This window comes from Protopterus annectens, chromosome 17.part0 (assembly GCF_019279795.1).
Source record: "Protopterus annectens isolate FY-2018-M chromosome 17.part0, PAN1.0, whole genome shotgun sequence".
Classification (NCBI taxonomy): Eukaryota; Metazoa; Chordata; order Ceratodontiformes; family Protopteridae; genus Protopterus; species Protopterus annectens.
Window position 1 is genome coordinate 245,526,591 of NC_056751.1, and position 20,195 is coordinate 245,546,785.

A 20,195-nucleotide genomic window follows, 5' to 3' on the forward strand; every position below is an offset into this window, starting at 1 on the left:
AAGGCTTAACTTTATTTTTATTTGGCCTTTATTAAACATTTGGTTGCTATTCAACATATTTTCCCTATTATTTCTGAGATTCCTGGCATCAGCAGAAGCAGAGATTTTGTGCCAATTTATGGTTTACCGAGTGCATTTTTTCAGCAATTCACCTATGGATACCCAAGTTTTAAAAATACTTTTATTGTCAATGAGTGAAAAGGAAGGTTATTTTTTCAAAATGATTTTGCATGCATTACATATTGTTGGTATAAGGTTATTTTGTTAGTCATACTTATACGATGCATTTTAAATTTGGTTAACAGGCATTGCATGGACCACAGCCATGGTATTTATATATTTTTTTTTTTGGGGGGGTGTTGGGTCTCTGCAACACACAAAGTGGTTATATATATTTTTTCCTGTTTGTAATACATTATATATATATATATATATATACATATATATATATATATATATATATATATATATATACATATATATCTTTGGCTCACCATTTTTGAAATTAAAGTTTTGGTAAACAGAAAGTCCAAAACAGAATGTCGATAGCTTGTTGGTAAAGCAGTAAAATGTGGTAGGATAAACAATATATGTTTTTGGCATTTAATATGCCAGTTTATAAGAAGGAGAAAGGAAGAAGAAATGGAACAGAGAAGTCTGGATAATGAAAAAAGATAGGGGGTATTGATAGGAAGGATTAGGGAGGGGAACAGAGAAAAAACTCTGGGAGACTATTGGAGTAAATAAGGAAGGGTTTAATGCAGGAGAAAGAAGCAAGACAGAAAATGGATCTTTTATAATCCAGATTTTCAGTCCAGTTTTTGAGCTAATAATGACACTGTGTTAATGATTCCTTAGAATTAAAAAGATGAAAATGCAACTTTGGGCACCATCTAATTATATGACACAAAATGATTGCTCATATGACAGTATGTGCATGATACAGACTGTTATATTATAACTAAGCCATCTTCTGATTTTAAAACTGTATCTGGCAATGGGTAGACCATTAGGTTTTTCACCAGTATAATTTTGGTGCTCAGTTTTCCTAATAAAGCACATGTTTAGTCAAGTTCACTGCGCAGACAAAAGACAGCCGAAAGGTATATTTGAAATTTTTGGATAATATGTTTACAGTTATTGGCTTAGAAAGCATACTAGAACAATATGATATAAAATAAACTCAGAAATGTCAACAGTTGAAAAGTGCCTGCGTCAGTAAGACAAGGGATTAAAAGGAATTAGAGGGCATAGGGGCTGTTATCAAACTTGACATATTCTAAAGGACAAAAACATAGTGCATGTGGTCAAACCAAACATAATTTAGATATACAAGACCCGCAAGATTTGAAGAGGACAGTTTTAAGGAAATTTTGCCCATTGAAAACATCTGAATTATTCTCCATAATGCCCAGACTCTGATAGATCAAGCATGATTCTGATAGCTCTGAAATATGCACTTTTATTATCCCACTGCAGAGGTACATATTTCTCTACATGTCTGTGTGAACCTTTTCAACTCCTGAAGTACTTCAAGATACTGTTGCTCATATTATTTGTTAACCCCCCACTACTCCTTTCTGGTTTCACCATGTCCTGTGTCAGTCTACTGAAAACTACTGACTACTGAAAATCTCTCTTTTCCTCCAGGGTGAGAACTGACAGACAAGTGCCATGTGGCCCATTTATCTCATGATTGCAAGAAACACTCTTTTTGCCAATTTGTTTTTCTTCAGATGAAAGAGTTGATCACCACTCAGCCTATCATTCACATGGGTCCTCCTCCTCCCCACCTAACTCCCTTTCCTTAATGACTGTGACTTCTGCATCACATTTTCAGAGACAAAAATGCACTATGCATATATGTTCAGCATACCTGCCTACTACTCCATGGTCATCCACTGACCATAGTGCTTCCTGGTAGACCTCAACATTGCTGGTAAGGACCATACTGCAGTAAGTCAGACCACATTGTTCCCACCTGGATGTGGGATCTGGCTTTGGCCACTGACTCCCACCAACTCTATCTGGTTGTGGCATAAGTGGTTAGAAACTGTACACATTACAGATGACACCCTGCTGTGGGAAAAGTCCATAGAGAAACATGACATGGGAACAAAGACTTCTTGACTTGCTATGGCTTAACAATTCAAAGCTAAACAAGAATGAATGCCAGCTATGTTTAATATCATTGTACTTGGGACTCAAGTGACTCAGCCAATAAATTCAACCAAGTCCAGAAAAAGTTAAGGCAAGCAGTTCAGATGGACAGTCCTCCTGATAAATAAGTTCAAGTTCATATGTATTCAAGTACTTGAGCTCAAGCACTGTACATAAACAAAAGAATAAAGTAAGTACAACAATAAAACAAACATATGTAATCATAAGTAACCAACATAATAAAAAAAACATTTTGAGAGTGCTCTTACAGCCTACAAATGTAGGTATTTCCCAAAGACAGCATGGAAGATGGTTCCATAGGACAGGTCCTTGATAAGTGAATAAATGGGAACTAAAAAAAAATCCAGATTTTACATTTGTATTGTAAGAAGTTTTTATGAACTAGAACAAAAGTGAATGAGAAGAAATATGGGTCTGTACAAGCTCATTCAATAAATGTTCCATATATGGTATACCATGAGGAGAATCTTGTACATAATATCATATCTTATAGGAAGCCAGAGTAAACTGTACAAAACTGGAGTAATCAGCATCTAATAATGAAATGTTTTACCAATTTAGGGATCAGTAGGCCAAATTTCTCTTATGTGTAAAAAAAAAAATAGGTCTCGACAGTTTCAAACTCTGGAGACTAACAAACATAACTATTCACCATTGTGAAAAAATATCCCCATGTTGCTTTCTAAATGCCACTGGATCTCAAGTTATTTAATAACAGGAAACTGAATATCACACAGAAGAAGAAAACATTTACTGTAGACATTTTAATTCTTTTAATTGCAAGTACACAAGATACCTTGCTTTATTTAAATATACGTGATTATGTACTTGAGATGCTTGTTGTAAACAATGAAGAAGACAGTGAAGTTTGAAGTTGCAGAGAAAATTTCTGCCCCAGTGGCTGATATTTTTAATTGCATTTTCAGTGGTTTATTCTCTTTCATGCTGTGTGTGTGGGAGCAGAGGAAGTGAGAGGCACAGATGCTCTGCTCTTGGACATGGAGTGCAGCCTGTGACCTTCTTACCCTGTTAATGACTAATGGGATTTGTTTAAGTTATTTGTGTATGACTGCAGATGGATTCCTCATTTTATCAGGGTCAATTTGCCATTTTCAGTTAGTTTTGTGTGTCCAGTCAGAAACAGTTTAACAAAGTTAAACATGTCTTTGTGGTCACTTCCTGGTATTTAAAGTGATAGACAGCAAGAAAGTAGATAAATGTGTGTGAAGTCGGTATTCGTATTGTTGTTATATTTAACTTTATTTTCAGATCTGATTATCATGACATGCTTAAGATTGAATGAGACCAAAGCAGAATATATTTTCCCAGGGACAGACAGCAATAAAAAAACATCATTTTTGTATTAGTTTTTAATGCATTTGATCTTAAATGCTAAAAGGCAAACAGATCAAATCTCAATTTACCAATAATGTCAAGTATAAGGGTACATCTGGCAATGCCTATGTTTTCTTTTCTATTTATTTTTATGTATATATTTGTTAAAACAGTAAACAACTGGACATAAATATTCCATTACAGGGACAACCAGGGATCGCTGTCTGGTTAATTGCCTTCTTCAATGCCATTACAGCAGGCAAATGGCAGCCAACTTAATCAAGCACTGGACTACTGGAAGCAGCTCATTAACAGTTCATAGTGTTGCTTTAGCAAAGGACTGATGCTGTAAAAGATATACTTAATTCTACAGTGTTTGAAAATGTACTTAACTTTAACAATTCTGTTATGCATGACTTTTTAACAAGTAATTGCAGTAAAATAATTACATGCAGTATATGTTTATTCATAGTTTCATAGGTTCTTACTGGGCTATTGATCTGTGATGATCTTAAGAAGTCTGGCCCTGCTTTCCAAAGGTAATTCTTAGCCTTATATTATGCAATATAAATCTTCAAGGATGAATCCACAGAAGTCTATGATGAGTACTTGAGTACATGTTCCGCTACCATGAGGGCTATTGGTGCTAAGGAAGAATTTGTTGTTACCCATTTGTTCGTCCAGATTAAGTTTGAATACAGTAAGAGAAGTACTCTGCTTCATGTAGAGGGAAAACCAGTTCCACAGAAGTGGTATTGTCTATGATACATATATATCCCTCTTTTTTAAGAGAGAAAGTGTTGTGGTTGTTCCAGCTATGATAAGTGTTGGACAGGTACACACCAAAAGGGGTATTATACTCAACTGTCCAACTAAGTCCCGAAAACAGAGGACAAATTATGTCCCTGGATTTGGGAGTGATATCCTTTGATGTAATTTGTGTAATGAAAAGGGATTTTCTTACAACAATGGATGTGTAGTGATCAAGAAACAGTTCATTGTCAACATATGGTCCCAAGTCTCTATCTATGGGATCAGTTTTCAGGGAGTAGTTATTAATGTGGTAGTTACTGTGGCATCCCCTCTCTGGGCCAGTAATCAGGGTGCCGGAATCCTCACCACTGACAATGGTAAGGGACGTTCACCTGGAACAAAAATAGATACACACAGTATTTTCAGATGCAGGTCTCTTCATCAAGCACAATTTCCCTTAAGAGCACACAGGGTTCTGGATTTCTCTCTCGCTCTGTCTCCAGAGCCCCACTGAGACTCCCCATTGGCACAGCTGTAGAGATGAATCCTCAACAGAGTGTCCAAGCCAAGTCCTCCAGCACCCTGTCTGTGAAGCCAATGCTTCATGTCCCTGCTCCAAGCAGCTGACACACACTCTTAGAGATTTGAGTTGTACAAACACACACACCTGGGAAAAGCTGGCACAGATTTACTAGCTATACCCCCTTCTGCCCAGGCTATAAGATAGTTACTGCCACCAGACACACCAAAGCCAGATAGTCTAAGGCTCTTACAAGGGTACCCAATTATACTGAGTGAAATTGATATTAATACAAATGGTAGTGTTTGACCAATGCAGTAAGGCTTTCAAGAGTGGCGACAGAGTCACCAAATAGATACCAGAATCCGCCACATAACACACACACTCATGTTACTCCAGAACAAGTACAAATATGACTCTGTCATTGTTCATGTTGTTGTGAATGACCCAAGATGTACCTCCCTGGACTACATGGAAGAGCTTTCTGATCATGTAGCCCAGGCGGATATGACCCTGACCCTGAATAGCATCCTGCCCTTACCAAGAATAACACCGCAGTATAAAGAAAAAATGATCCATTTCAACAATTGGCTAAGCTTCTGGTGTCATTCAAAGGGGATCTAGTGTCAGTCAGCCTGGGACGATATGCTCAACAAGCCTCATTGCTTCACAAGAGACGGCTTGCACCTGTCACCCCTAGGCTTTCGAATACTAGCAAAGGCTCTTACTGCCCCCATAGTGCCTTTTTTAGGCAGGGCTCAAAAGTCAAACCCACCTCCGTAAACAGCACAAATAAAAAGTGAGGGTTATGCTACTCAACATTAGGAGTTTAAATCTCAAAATGCACATGCTCGAAGCACTCCTCAGTATGGAAAACGTCATCTGTGCAGTAACAAACCTGGTTCAAGGCTCCAAAGAGCACCCCAGCACTATCAGGCTACAATGTATACCACACATTTCGGCCTCAGAACACGGACCGAAACACAAAAGGAGGGGGCGCAGCATGATACCTCTGAGATCATCCATGTGCAACTAACATCAGGCAAATCTGCAATGCAAATTGTGGCCTGCTACAGATCACCCTCCATGACCCAGGACCACCACTCCACCTTTCTGGAGATACTGGAAAACAGGAAGGTCCTACCGAATGCTCTGACATTGGGCAATTTCAATTACCCTACCGTTAACTGGGAAAACTACTAAACTAACTGAAAAAATGCCAGCACAAAACTCAGTATATATCAGCAACAAAACTACAGCAACACTAAGGAAAACTACTGCAGTACAAACTTCCAGGTCCAGCACTTCCTGGAATTTATCAACTCAAATGCCCTGGATCAGCTAGTAAACTCCCCTACCAGAGGTGAAAACATAGTGGACCTGGTCATCATCAACATGGGCGACAGGTGTTCCACACCGAAGGTCAACCAGTGACTGGTTAGATCAGACCATAAACTAATCACTCTGGATGTCCACACCACACCACCACCCCCAACGAAGGAAACCACAGTGAAAAACTTTTCTATAGCAAACTTCACCTTACTTAAGACAGAGGTGTACATTTCACAGCCCCCACGCTAAAGGATAACAGTGTCTAAGACACAGGAACTTTTACAAATGCACTCTATGAACACCTACAAGGATGCATGGATCGTGCCATCACTAGCAAAACCAAGACTCACTCCCCTAAGAGAAGGAAACCAGTCTGGTGGACCCCTGCCATAAACAGGCTATACAATAGGAGGAGGAAACTAGTTCAGAAAAAAAACAAATCCCAAGAAAGAAAGACATCCCTGATCAGTATCCGTAAGAAACTAAGGTCCCTCATAAAATCATACAAGGCTAACTTTGAAAGAAAAATAGCCAAGGATTCGAAAGATAACCACAAAGCCTTCTTTAGCTATGTCATGAATCTAAGTGGCAACTCGCAGATATGCTTTGAGCTAGTGCAAAATAGCACAAAATATACTGAACCTACTGATACTGCCAACATACTGGCAGATAGATTCAGTGCAAACTTCACCCCCCTCTTACCTACAAAAGGGCCCACAACACCACCAGAAAAGTATAGTGTCCTGGAAATCACAGACACACAGGTGAAAACAGCCCTTTCAAAAGCCAAAAACACAGCATCAATGGGGCCAGATGGTGTCCCAGGCTGCGTCTTGCATGAACTACAGAACGAACTAACCCCCCACCTAAACACGCTGTTCAACCTCAGCCTCTCCACAGGAATGGCACACAGCAACAGTTATTCCGCTCCACAAAGGAGGGGCCACAAATGACCCTGGTAACTATCACCCCATAAGCCTGACTAGCCTGGTATGCAAGGCTATGGAGCGCATCATGGAACTCATTAACAAAGACATTGGGAACATCCAAACACTTGACCTGACCCAGTTCAGCTTTGTTAAGGGCAGATCATGCTTACTAAACCTGGTTGACTTTGAGACAGTCACCAAGGCCATAGATGAGGGGAAGGTGGTTCACATAGCCTACCTTGACCTCACCAAGGCTTTTGACACCATTCCCTCCTCAGGAATTATAGAAAAACTCTCAGCCTGAACATAAACCCCTAAGTCACGAGATGGGTTGCCAACTGGCTTAAAGGCAACTCACACAGTAAGAATAGCGGGCTCCAGGTCCGACTCTAAACCAGTCACAAGTGGTGTCCCACAAGGCTGGGTCCTGGGACCCCTACTGTTTGGCATATACTTCTCAGAAGTGCAGGCAAACACAGCAGGACTATGGCTAACCAAGTTTGCTGATGACTGCAAACTGGGAGCCATAATTGACTCTCCAGCTGACACGGACATTCTCCAAAAGGGCCTTACTGAGACAGACACCTGGTGTCAAAGTCATGGTCTCAAGCTGAATGCCAAAAAAATGCATAGTCATCCCATTTGGGAAAAACAAAACACCCATGAATTACCACATAGGTGGCAGCCCCCTTAATACAGAAGAGGTAATAAGAGATCTGGGGACCTAGGTAGATAGTAATCTCTTCTTTGACAATCATATTGCCAAAGTAGTTAGGAAATCCTTCTATGTAGCCCATTTAATTACTAAGGGGTTCGCATCTAGAAATAAAAAGGTTATAGTGCCCCTCTACTCGTCACTCATCAGACCAATCAGAGTACAATGCCCCATTTGGGATGTACCTTACAAGACACTTCCAGCAGTTGGAAAGACCACAAAAGTACCTCAACAAGAGGATTTCTGGCCTCAAACATATGTCCTATGCAGCCCGACTGGAAAAACTCCATCTGTAATCAATGGCATATTGCTTACTCAGAGATGATCTCTGCCTGACTTGCAAAGCCATGTCCAACTCAGAATTGATGGACATGCTCCACCTAAAGAAATCCAAGTCACTGCGAGCCACTTGCTCTAGTAAGCTAAACCTCACCACAACAATAAATAGAACATGCTGGAGGGATAGATTCCTTTCACAGAGACTCCCCATGCTTTGGAACAAAATTCCTAACTACATTAGGCACTCTTCAAGAAAAACCTTGATGAGTGGGTGGGTAACAGAAAATACACCCCTGGGATCACTTCATTGGCTCTTCTTGACAGACGCTCAGTTAGTTGATCAATGGGGCAGTGAAAGCTGACACACTCTGGCTAGGCTTATAAATGCCCTCAGGCAGATAGCCTAGTATCTACCTATGAACCTATACAAGTGCTCTCAAAGGTTAAAATATTTTCTAAAAGACCACCCACAATGAAAAAAGTTTAAATATATTTAATAATAAATAATAAAAACATGAAAATACTAAATTTCTATTTACAATAAACACTAGAGTTTCATTAGAGGAAATATTATAATAAACAAAATCAGAAAGTAAAATAAAATAAACAGGTTATCCAGAAATTCCACCTTTAATGGAGCAGTCTCAGTCTCTAGCACCTCGGCTTACAAAAAAGCCTTCCTGGAGTAAAATTCAATAAAAATCACATGCTATATATATATATATATATATATATATATATATATATATATATATATATACAAAAAACCCTCCCTAAAACATCAATTATACAATTTAATACTTCAAGTATAATTAAATTATTTCCAACAGCATTCAATAGTAAGCCCTCTAGGGGTCAGAGTTGAATACTTTGACAATAAATAAAGCTTGATTCATAAGGAAGCTTTATTTAGTTTGAAATATTCAACTTTGACGGCTTACTACTGAATGCTATTCAAAATATTTTACTTAATTATATTTAATTAAGTATTTAATTGTATAAATTATGTTTTAGGGAAGGGTTTTTTTGCATATATAGAGCATGATTTTTATTGCATTTTACTCCTGGAAGGCTCTAGAGACCGAGACTGTTCCATTAAGGTGGAATTTCTGGCTAACCTGTTATTTATTTTATTTTACTTTCTGATTATGTTTAGTTTGGTACTTCGGTACTGCTGATGGCCAGTGATCCAGCTTGTAATATTCTGCAAATATTTCAAGATGAACATCCTGATTCCTCCCAATGGACTCAGGACAGTTTTTTAGACCATCGGGTGATTGCAGAGAAAAACAAGGGTTAAGTGGTAAAGTGCTTCCTACCACATTATGGGAGAGGTTCTTTGATGAGACTCGCAGTGATATTAAAATAACACAGATAAAAAGATTCATGCAGATACAGAAAACATTACTCAACTAATCTCACTATATTTCCTTAACTGATCTAAAGAATTAGTATTCCCTGGTTCACTTACTAGAGCAAGGCAAGATGAAGTGGGTGAGAGATCCTTCTATGTCAGATTCCAAGAAGCAGACTGCCCTGTGACTTCAGTCTCATTTAGTATTAAAATAACTTCATTTCAGTGATGGATTACAGAATGACATCACATACATCGGGTCATCTGACTTCTGCTTCCCATGCTACCATCTTTTCTAGAAGCTGCCAGGATTTAGCACATATGTGTCAATAATAAAAACACATATAGCTTTGCCAAGATCAGTTGCAGCTTCTAGAAGTCATAAAACAATTTCAGAACTAAACTTTTACCCTTCTAGAGTAGCAATTAGTTCACTGCTAAAGCCAATACAGAAGGCTTCCTAGTACTTTTTTCACAGACATTTTGTCTCTGGCTGCAATCAGAACTGTAAGATACAATGTTTATGGTCTAAATTACGTAATTTAATTTCTTACTATTTTTCAAAGTTAGCTGGACTGAGATTAACATCTTCTCTTTCAGTATCCTCTGTTAAAACATATACATTTAATCAGTTACAATACAGTCAGGATACAAGCAGCTTTACAAATACATTTTTCATCACAAGCATCTGTACAAATCAGTCTGATATACAATTGACCTATATTCATTACAAAATTCCAGGCAGCTGTGCTGGCATATGTTGCACATCCACTGTTCTACTTCTCCTGGCACAGATGGCAATACCTCTATTGTCACAGTTACAAATAGATACATGATTACCACAGGATATGGTTATACATTTCTTGGTATTTAGTTTCATTTCATAGTTTTAGCACCACCTATTTGTTTAGGAAAGAATCTCTTGTAGGGTCATGGTGTCTTCTGGAAAGTTAAGATAAACTTAGTCAGCAACAATCCCTTAACATTAGCTTTAACCTCTGAGAAGTAAATCCCAAAGAGATATGGGCCAAGGACTGAACCGTTCGGCACTCCGCTAGTGATGGGTCTTATAGAGGAGTTAGAGCTGCCCACCATTATTTCCTGTATTCTACCAGTGATCTAATTTGCCACCTACCGAGTTTCATACTGGTCAACATTTAGCTGATTATCTGCAATGTCTGAGTGTAGGATAGTGTTGAAAACCTTTGCAAGGTCTAGATAGGCAATATGCAGTGATTGCCCATTAACTCAATGATTTTTTTGAACAAGTCAAAAAGGTTTAATAGGCAGAACCTGCTCATATTAAATCTGACCTGGATTGGGTCAAGAAACTGTAGGTCACATATCTCCTTATTTATTAGTTCTATAATGATCTTTTTACTTAGCCTTATAAATGAGGATACTCAGGCTTATAGGTCTACAACTACCTGGGTCTGTTTCTAGCCCCATCTCTGTGTAAGAAAGTTTCTGTTTCTGTCCTCTCTTCAATTGGCACAAAGTTTATTTTGAGGCTAATGTTGAATAGCCTTTGTAGGAGATCTGACAATTTATGTTTCAGGTAGCTTACTATGCTTTTTGGTCCTATAGACATGTTCTTGGCCTTAGATAGTGCCTTGGGAGCTTGCTCTTGGGAGATTTGAGGGGGTGGTAGATGCTAATCTGAGAATACTGGAGTAGAGTGAGTGAAGTTGTAGCTGAATTTGTCCAATAACAGAATAGCTATATCCTCTGGGTCGGAGTATGTGAAATTAATTACTATTAGCTCTGTGCTGTGCCTGGAATTGTTTCTGAGACTTCTAACACAGTTAAAGAATGCCTTTTGGGATAACCATTTGAAATACTGAGACCTGCTACAGCAAGTCCCAAAATCCAGACACTGAATGGCCTAGGTATGTCAATCTCAGAGCTAGTATATAAATTGGGGGGGGGGGGGGCGGCAAAAAAATGTTTTAAGTAGAAGAGTGATTTTTGAGATACACTCTTCTCCTGTGTTTTTGACATTTGTTTTTCCCAGCTTTTTAGCACTCAACATTTCAATAGGGAGCCCTTTTGTTTATCTCACATGGGTAGCTATTTTTACCTCATATCTTATTTGCTAGATTGGACCAGTATTTTAAGGTCCTTGTTTAGTTAATAATAGTTTTGACTTTTGGAAAGTTACATGTATTTTTACATGCACAGATTTTTTTTATTTTGTTATACTGCATGTTTATATTATGGTTGCACCATGAGGATTTACTTTTGAATTTTGCTTTGCATTTATTTTTGAGGGTGGCAGATGCTTCTGTACAATTAATATGCAAATAAAACATTGCAATAAAGGATGGTACATAAACAGTGGGTTTAATAAGGTAGAAGGGGGTTTTGAATTTATTCAGGACATTGCTCTATTTTATTAGCTTAATCAAAGTCCCTGAATATTGAGTTACTGGAGGATACTTTTCACTTCAGTATTAAGGTGAATGTGACTGACTTGTGGTCTGATTTTACCAAATATGAGGTTACTGTTGGTGGAGAGCAGAGTTGCCCCATATTACAACAGACCAAATCCAGGATTATGACTTCCCTGACTGGGTGTGGACTAACTGGTACAAGGATTTGATTTAAGGATGTACAAGACTCTAAGTTGATGGTGAGATAGCTGAAGTCTTCTAGAAGAAAAGTGTTTAACTTAATACATATGGACTCCATACTGCTTAAGTAAGAGTTATGGGCTGAGAGGGAGTTAGAGTAGATCCTGTACTTAGCTATGATGTGAAAAAATATTTTTTTACAGTAAGTTGGACAAGAAAGAGTTCTAAGTCATTATCTTGTCCAGTGAGTCATGAGGTGAGATTTATTTTCTGACTATAGAGGCACATCAGTCTATATTGCCTACTTTTAATGCAGTGGGCCTGCATAAGTGATCAACACTGAAGTCACCCATCAAATTTTACTGGTCCTGAACCAGGGCTCTCTGTTGATGCATATATCACATTTTCTAGGGTACGTAGTATTTGTAGGTTGTGGAGTTTTTTTGTTAAGGCTTCTAGCATTGAGCAGCAATATCTTAATGTTGTCCTCCTCCTGCTTAGTTATGCTGAAAGTTTTAAAATACTGATTTTCCTAAAAAGGGCACAATGGCAGTGGACATGGTTTTAGCTATTACATGGAAGCTTTTTTGAGGAGAGTTGCGTGTCAACCCTGGCAAAGCAGTTTGAAATGTCTACCATCTCTTTCCATACACACACACACACAAATATATATATATATATATATATATATATATATATATATATATATATATATATATAGGAGCACTACAGAATCCTGAAAGCCCAAAATCCTGAGACCAAAATCCTGAAAGTTCAAAATCCTGAAAACACACAGGATACCAACAGTTACTATATTCCAGCACAAGTACATACAGAAACAAATAAAACACAAACCATATTACTCTTCTCCAAGTATAAGCAGGGCAAGTCCCCCTGTGCCTCCACCATGTAGGGGGGCTGCGCCCCCCACACCTCCTGCTACATAAATATATCAACTCCAAGATTGCACTTAGTGTACTGAAGTGCAGTTTCAGAGTTGATATATTTAAGCAGCAGGGGGTGTGGGGGCACAGCCCCCCACATGGGGGTACAGGGCGCTTGCCCCCCTGTGTATAGTTAAAGGGTAATACATTTCTGTATGTACTTGTGCTGGAATATAGTAATTGTTAGTATCCTGTGTATTTTCAGGATTTTGAGTTTTTGGGCTTTCAGGATTCTGTAGTGCTCCTATATATATATATATATATACATATATATACATATATATATATATATATATACATACATATATATATATATATATATATATATACACATACATACATATGTAAATAACATCCTCTCCACCTATAACACCACCTAACAAGCATACTTACATTTCTGCAGGGGGGCAAGCCCCCTTGCACCTCCACCCCCCCCATAAATTAAATAAATCAACTCCAAGGTCGCACTACAGAGGAACAAAGTTCATTTTCTAACTTCACTACATCTCTGAGGTTAGAAAATTAACTTTTTCCACTGTAGTGCAATTTTGCAGTTTGTATATTAAATTTACAGGGGGTGTATGGGCAGTGCAGGGGGGCTTGCCCCCCCATAGAAATGTAGTAGAAAGTGTGCTTGCTAATTAAGTGGCGTTGTAGGTAGAGGGGGATCTTATTTGCTCGTGCAATGTAGTTTTCAATGTTATGAAGCACACTTTCAGTGTTCTGAGTTTTCAATGTTTTGGGTTTTCAGTGTTTTGAATTTTCGATGTTATGGTCTCAATGCTATAAAATGCAATGTTATGAAATTTCAGTGTTAGGATGTAGACCCAGTAGAACATATCAAAAAAGAACAGGAAGGAAAGAAATGGAAAAATGTAACAAAGGTAGAGAAGGGAGAATTGGCTGCAGGTCTGATGGAGTAGGGTATATATTTTTAAAGAAATTTCAGAATCTGAGAAGAAAGTTTTTTTTTTTTTTTTTTTTTGGAGGGGGCATCAAAAGAATGAATGGAGGCAGGCATAAAGTAAGTAGAAATTTGTGAAGGGGTAATATGTTATGTGGGGAAAGGAAAATACATACTGGAGACCTATACATGATTATAGAATATTTATGAAAATAATTCAGAAAATAATTTTGAATATTATGGGAGAAGGACTTACAAAGTTCATTATTATCATTACAACAGAAGAAATGTTAGAGGAGGTTAAAGTTTTATGAAAAAAAATAGTAAGGATTTTGGAGAAGTGAATATTCAAAATTATTTTCTGAATTATTTTCAAAAATATTCTATAATCATGTATGTATTCTCCTTTTAACCCCACATAAAATATTACCCCCTCACAAATTTCTACTTCCTTTATGCCTGCCTCCATTCATTCTTTTGATAACCCCTCCAAAAAAAAAAATACAAACAAAAAACTCCCTCTCAGGTTCTAAAATTTCTTTATAAAAATATACCCTACTCCATCAGACCTGCAGCTGATTCTCCCTTCTCTACCTTTGTTAACTTTTTCCATTTCTTTCCTTCCTGTTCTTTTTTGATATGTTCTACTGGGTCTACATCCTAACATTGAAATTTTATAACGTTGAATTTCATAACACTGAGACCATAACATTGGAAATTCAAAACTCTGAAAACCCAAAACATTGAAAACTCAGAACATTGAAAATGTGCTTCATAACATTGAAAATTACATTGCACAAGTAAATAAGACCCCCTCCACCTACAACACCACTTAACACTTTCTATTACATTTCTGCAGGGGAAGCCCCCCTGCACCCCCATAAATTAAATATACCAACTCCAAGATTGCACAACAGTGGAAACAAGTTAATTTCTTAACCTTGGTGATACAGTGAGGTTAGGAAATTTACTTTTTTTCCACTGGAGTGTGATCTTGGAATTGATATATTTAATTTACAGGGGGTGTGGAGGTGCAGGGGGGTTTACCCCCCCTGCAAAAATGTAGCAGAAAGTGTGCTTGTTAGGAGGTGTTATAGGTGGAGAGGATGTTATTTACATGTGCATTGTAGTTTTCAGTGTTATGAAGCACACTTTCAATGTTCTGATTTTTCAATATTTTGGGTTTTCAGTGTTTTGGTCTCAATGTTATGAAACTTCAGTGTTATGAAGTAGACCCATTCAACTACATCTTAGTCTATCAGCTGTCCATATTCCCCCACTTCCATCATACATTTTTACAACATATATTTTTACTATTTCAATAATCTCTTCTTGTTTATGGTTCAGCTGTCCTTCATCCTTCATTATATACATTTTCCTTTCATTATACTTTATTCTTTAAAAATAGTACTTCTTTCTTTACTTCAAAAAATCTTCTGTCTAAATATTGACTTCTCAATTTTTATTTTTTCATAAATGTTTCCCTCCTCTTCAAAATTCCCATTGCTCTTTTTGCATCATGTATGTCTTCATCTCATTTCTCCCTTGTTTCTTTTGCACTTCTAAATATAATTTGTATACATTTCTTGTACACTACCCACCATTTCATCAAACTTTGATAAAATTTTTCTTTGTCTTATGGTCTTTCCAGAGTTGCTTTCTTTAAACATTCCATCTCAATTCTCCTATTCAATCTCTATTTTCTTTACTTTTTATTTCTTCATCCTCCTACACATCACTTTATGATCAGAAGAATCTGCTTCTCTACATCTACCTTTTAGTTCCTTCATGTCTTCTTAATAAAGAACATAATCTAATCTATCTCAATCTTTAATATTACCATTTGTATTTATGATCCCTGATTTTACCTATCTTTAACCCTATATTCATTATTTCTTTCACCAAACTATTATCCCATCTCATTTTTTTCCTCTCTCTTCTCGTAGGCTATAATTAAATTATCTGGCTGTAATAATAGACATAGTAACTATTGGATATCTCTTACCCTTCAGAGAATTCTTTCATTTCATTTATACTCAATTTAATTTTCTATCAAACTGCAATTCCTAAACAGAAATCCTTATCATTGGACCAGACCGTCTTTCATCCCCACATTTTTTTCAAACTCCATACATTTTCTTATGTCTGTACATCTTATGTTAAGCAAACAAACTGCACACACATCCACCCTTCTACACTATTCAGAAACCAGCATCCTTCTCACATCATTTGCCATAGTATTCAAATCCAATAACATTTATGTCACCCTTTTTTTTTTTTTTCTTTTTTTTTTTTTTTTTTTTTTTTTTTTTCCTCTTTTTCCTCCTTTTTTATTTTCTTTACATCTGAAGATACTCTTTCTCCTTTTATTATTATTTATATATTTTTCTTTCTATCCCTTTCAATTTGCATTTCATTTTCCTCATTAATTTCTCCCTCTTCATTTTCTTCAGATTCCTGTCTTTCACATACATTCCCTTTACTATCTTAATCAACTCTGCACTTATTAAAGTGTGGCCAAACCAAAAATGTTCTGTACTTCCACCCTTTAAGGCAAACATTGTTTCCTAGAGTGTCCAAACTCTCCACACTGGCCACACCTTTTATTTTTGGATATTCTTAAATTAAATTAGACAAATTCCCAAAATAATAGTAATAATAATTCTGAAAGACTGCAATATCAAACTCCAGGACTTCCCCCCAAGCAGAACCCATCTTAGCACTTTTTCCTGGAGTCACATCCATTCAAGACCCATGTTAACAACCCCCCCCAAGTTCACACCGATAAGAATTTTCAGCATTCAAAACTTATTACACATTGTGAACTTTTTAGTGTTTTGGTCTTTTGATATTATGGCTTCAGAATTGTGGGATTTTAGATAATGGGCTTTAAGAGCTTGATAGTAAAGTTTTTGACTGTCAGAAAAATGTTATGCAATTACTTTTCCTGTGCATTTATGTTAGTGACAGCATTTAGACCTACGTGATTGTTTAATGTACAGGCAACATACACTACTCTGACTACAGTGAAAAAAAAACACGTGGGCTTTTGAAATAAGAAAATGTAATTATCTAAATACATAATGCAAATGTGTCCTTAAAACTTCATTAAAGTGCAGTCATCCTGTCGCTGTATATTAATATGCAAGTAAATTCAGCCTTCTGTCAGTCAGAACTATGTCAGCACCCTCAACAGGACATATATGACAAACCTTGCATCAGTCTTTACACTAAGGAAAAATCTTTAGTTGGGCATTAAAATCAATGACAATTAAATAAATATAATTAATTATTTTAGTTTACTTGTTGGAGTTTCCTTACTCATATAAATGCATCAGTAAACATCACAATCTTTCATAGTTTTGATTACAAATATTTCTTGGCTGATAGCAGAAAAACACAACCAGAAGTTTACCTTGTAATTCGGACATTCATTCAGCATATGCTTTATTCTGGTATTTATTGTTTTTAGTATGTTTAATATTTTCTGCAGCTCACCATGCATTAATTCTTACTCCTTCTCTGGCTGTGACAGTAGCTTTTTGGTACAGTTTGTCTGCTGAATGCTGTGATAGCTAACATTATAAATTACAATCCTCCAGGAGCTGAAAGAGAACAATCCATGCTATCCCATGTGTGCTTTCTATGGAAAAAAAAAAAAAAAAGCAGTAGATTGTGTTGCAATTTGTCTTTTCTTTTTTCTTCTTCTTTCGGCTTTTCCCGGTTGGGGGTTGCCACAGCGAAACTCTGGTTCGCTAATGATTGGCAGTATATTTTACGGTGCCAAGGTGCCAGCTCGATGCCCAACTCAACGAAGGCACGCCCTACTCATGTTCTTTGAATGCCACTCAACCATGGGGAGGCCATGCAGACTCCACACAGAAGGCGCTCCAGTCGAGAATCGAATGGGAGAACCTCTTGCTGTGAGGCGACAACACAACCGCTGCACCACAGTGGCTGTTTCAATTTCATTGTCTAATATCTCTAAAAAGTCAATGCAAGAAGTTTGAGGAAGGTAAAGCACTTCCATTAAAAGAAGCAAAGACTGATCTTTTTAAACTGTGCTGGTCAGATGTTTGAAACGGCTTTAAAAATAGAGATGCTTACAACAGCTGAATTACAATAATACAATACAAATAAAATTTCTGATGCTGTTCAACTTTTGAAATGTAAAGTTCTCCACCGTTACAAGATTTATATTACAGCAGATTTAAAATTCATAATGTTTTAGAATTACAGATGTTCCAAAACAAATGAAAAAGAAAAATAATTAGTTATAAAATAATGTAATGATTCATTATACTAATCATTGTTTAATTTAAATAAATATGAACTAGTAGTACTTGCTGGCTAGCAAACTGTCCTCACTTTTCTCAGCAGTAAATCAGTAATGCATTTTTGTTTGATTATAACATATTGTACATCATTTTACACATTTAAGATTAACAACTTGCTCACTCTTAGTTGACTTACAACTTCACTCTGATAATGTTTTACCAAATGGAAGTTACACACTCACATTATTCATGTGAAATAACAGAAAATGCTACAGCTGCAGTCAAATGACCTTCCTATGTTTAATACTAACAAATCACTCGGAGGTTATTACACTTTGCCTTTTATTGCCAACAACATTAAAAGGCTATAAGTTATATTCTCCTAATATATACTTAGATTCCCATTCCAATAAGGACAGGTTAGAGCTGGGTGTTGCACGACCAAGGTCTATCATTTGAAAGTGTCATAAAACAGACATCACTTCTGTCCAAGCATGCATTTACAGGTATGTTACAGGATGTTACAGGTAGGTTAATGATCTTGTGGTAGCAGTGAAGAAAGCTAGGGGATATTCTTCTTGTATCCAAGCCAAATTTCTTCTGGCCAATAAAATACCTCATATTTGTCCATTTGGTAAGATCTCATCAGTGAACAAATATAAATAATCATAAATACCTCCTTTGATATTTACATGCAATGCCCTATTGAGAGATAATAAAATGAAAACAGCAATAAGCTTAAATGTAGTTGTGGCACTTTGTCAATGGATATTTAGCATGATGAGTTACTACAGCATATAATGTAGTAAAGAGGTAAATGTAATGCACTGTGCAGTTCTGTAGCCATACAAGTGTTTGAATTTGTGTATACACACACACGTGAGAAAGTATGTGTATGCATGTCTGCATGCATAATACAGGCAAAAAAAGCAGTCTAATCAGAATTATATTTTCACTTTTTATCTATAATTATGTCATATTTTGCTCTCCTTATGATGTATGTTTATTTTTATTTATGTTGTCAGATAACCCATTTTGAAAAGCACACCAATGCATTTTGAGATGTGGGTTATTTCCAGAAAATAGTATACCAAGGCACCAAAGGCCCTAAAGGTCATTGTACTTTAGAAAACAAATGGGTAGGTCTGCATTCTTTTTCAGGACATTAGGACATAACCCATATTTCACTGTGTGCTAATGTTTGCTTAGAATCATAGGTCTCAAACTCTTAAGAGGTCAATAAGGAAAATGGACCCTAGCATGGAACACCCTATGTTTTCACTGCACAAAAATGCATCATTACCATGGAGACTGGACAAATATGAGTAAAATCAGGGACAAATCCACAATAAGGAACACTTAAAATATTTCTACTAGTACCTTGAGACATTGACAGAATAGCAGAATGTGACTTAATATACATTTTCTGAAATAACAGAAGTTTATACTTCTAATTTATTTAAGTATAGTTCACTATCTTTTCTCCAAAAGTCATCACTTTTATGGAGGATTAAAGGGACAGAGGTAAAACTGGAGTCAAAATAAAAGGCTGGTCAATACATAAAGTAAAGTGAGTATTTATTTTATTTTACATTTGTTGACTGGGAAAGTCCGACTGGACACAGGTCCATTTCCAGCAGAGGCCCAGGAAGAAAAGCTCCACTTAAAAAATAATCTAACAAATAACAATTTTATGAATTACAACACCTTCTTCTAAATGCATACAATACTATACAAGAACATATTTTACATTTCTTCACAGATATATGTACAGATACAATTATTGTATTCCAGAAGCATACCACATGTATGTAGGTAAATGTTTAACTGTCTTCAGAGATGAATAAGTAGATATGAACAGAATAGAACATCATTAGTTAAGAATTAATATACAGAGGTTAGGCAGTATTAGGTGACCCTTGGTAGAATCATTGTATCATTGCAACTGTAGTGGAGTCACATGGGCATAGCCAGTTTTTAAATAGTGGGTTTTGAGTAGTTTTTATAAAAAAATAAATACTCAAATGCTGATACTTTTACAGACAAACCCTACTCCTGTCTGAGCCATAGAGTGTACACATTCAGCCTGACCAATTATG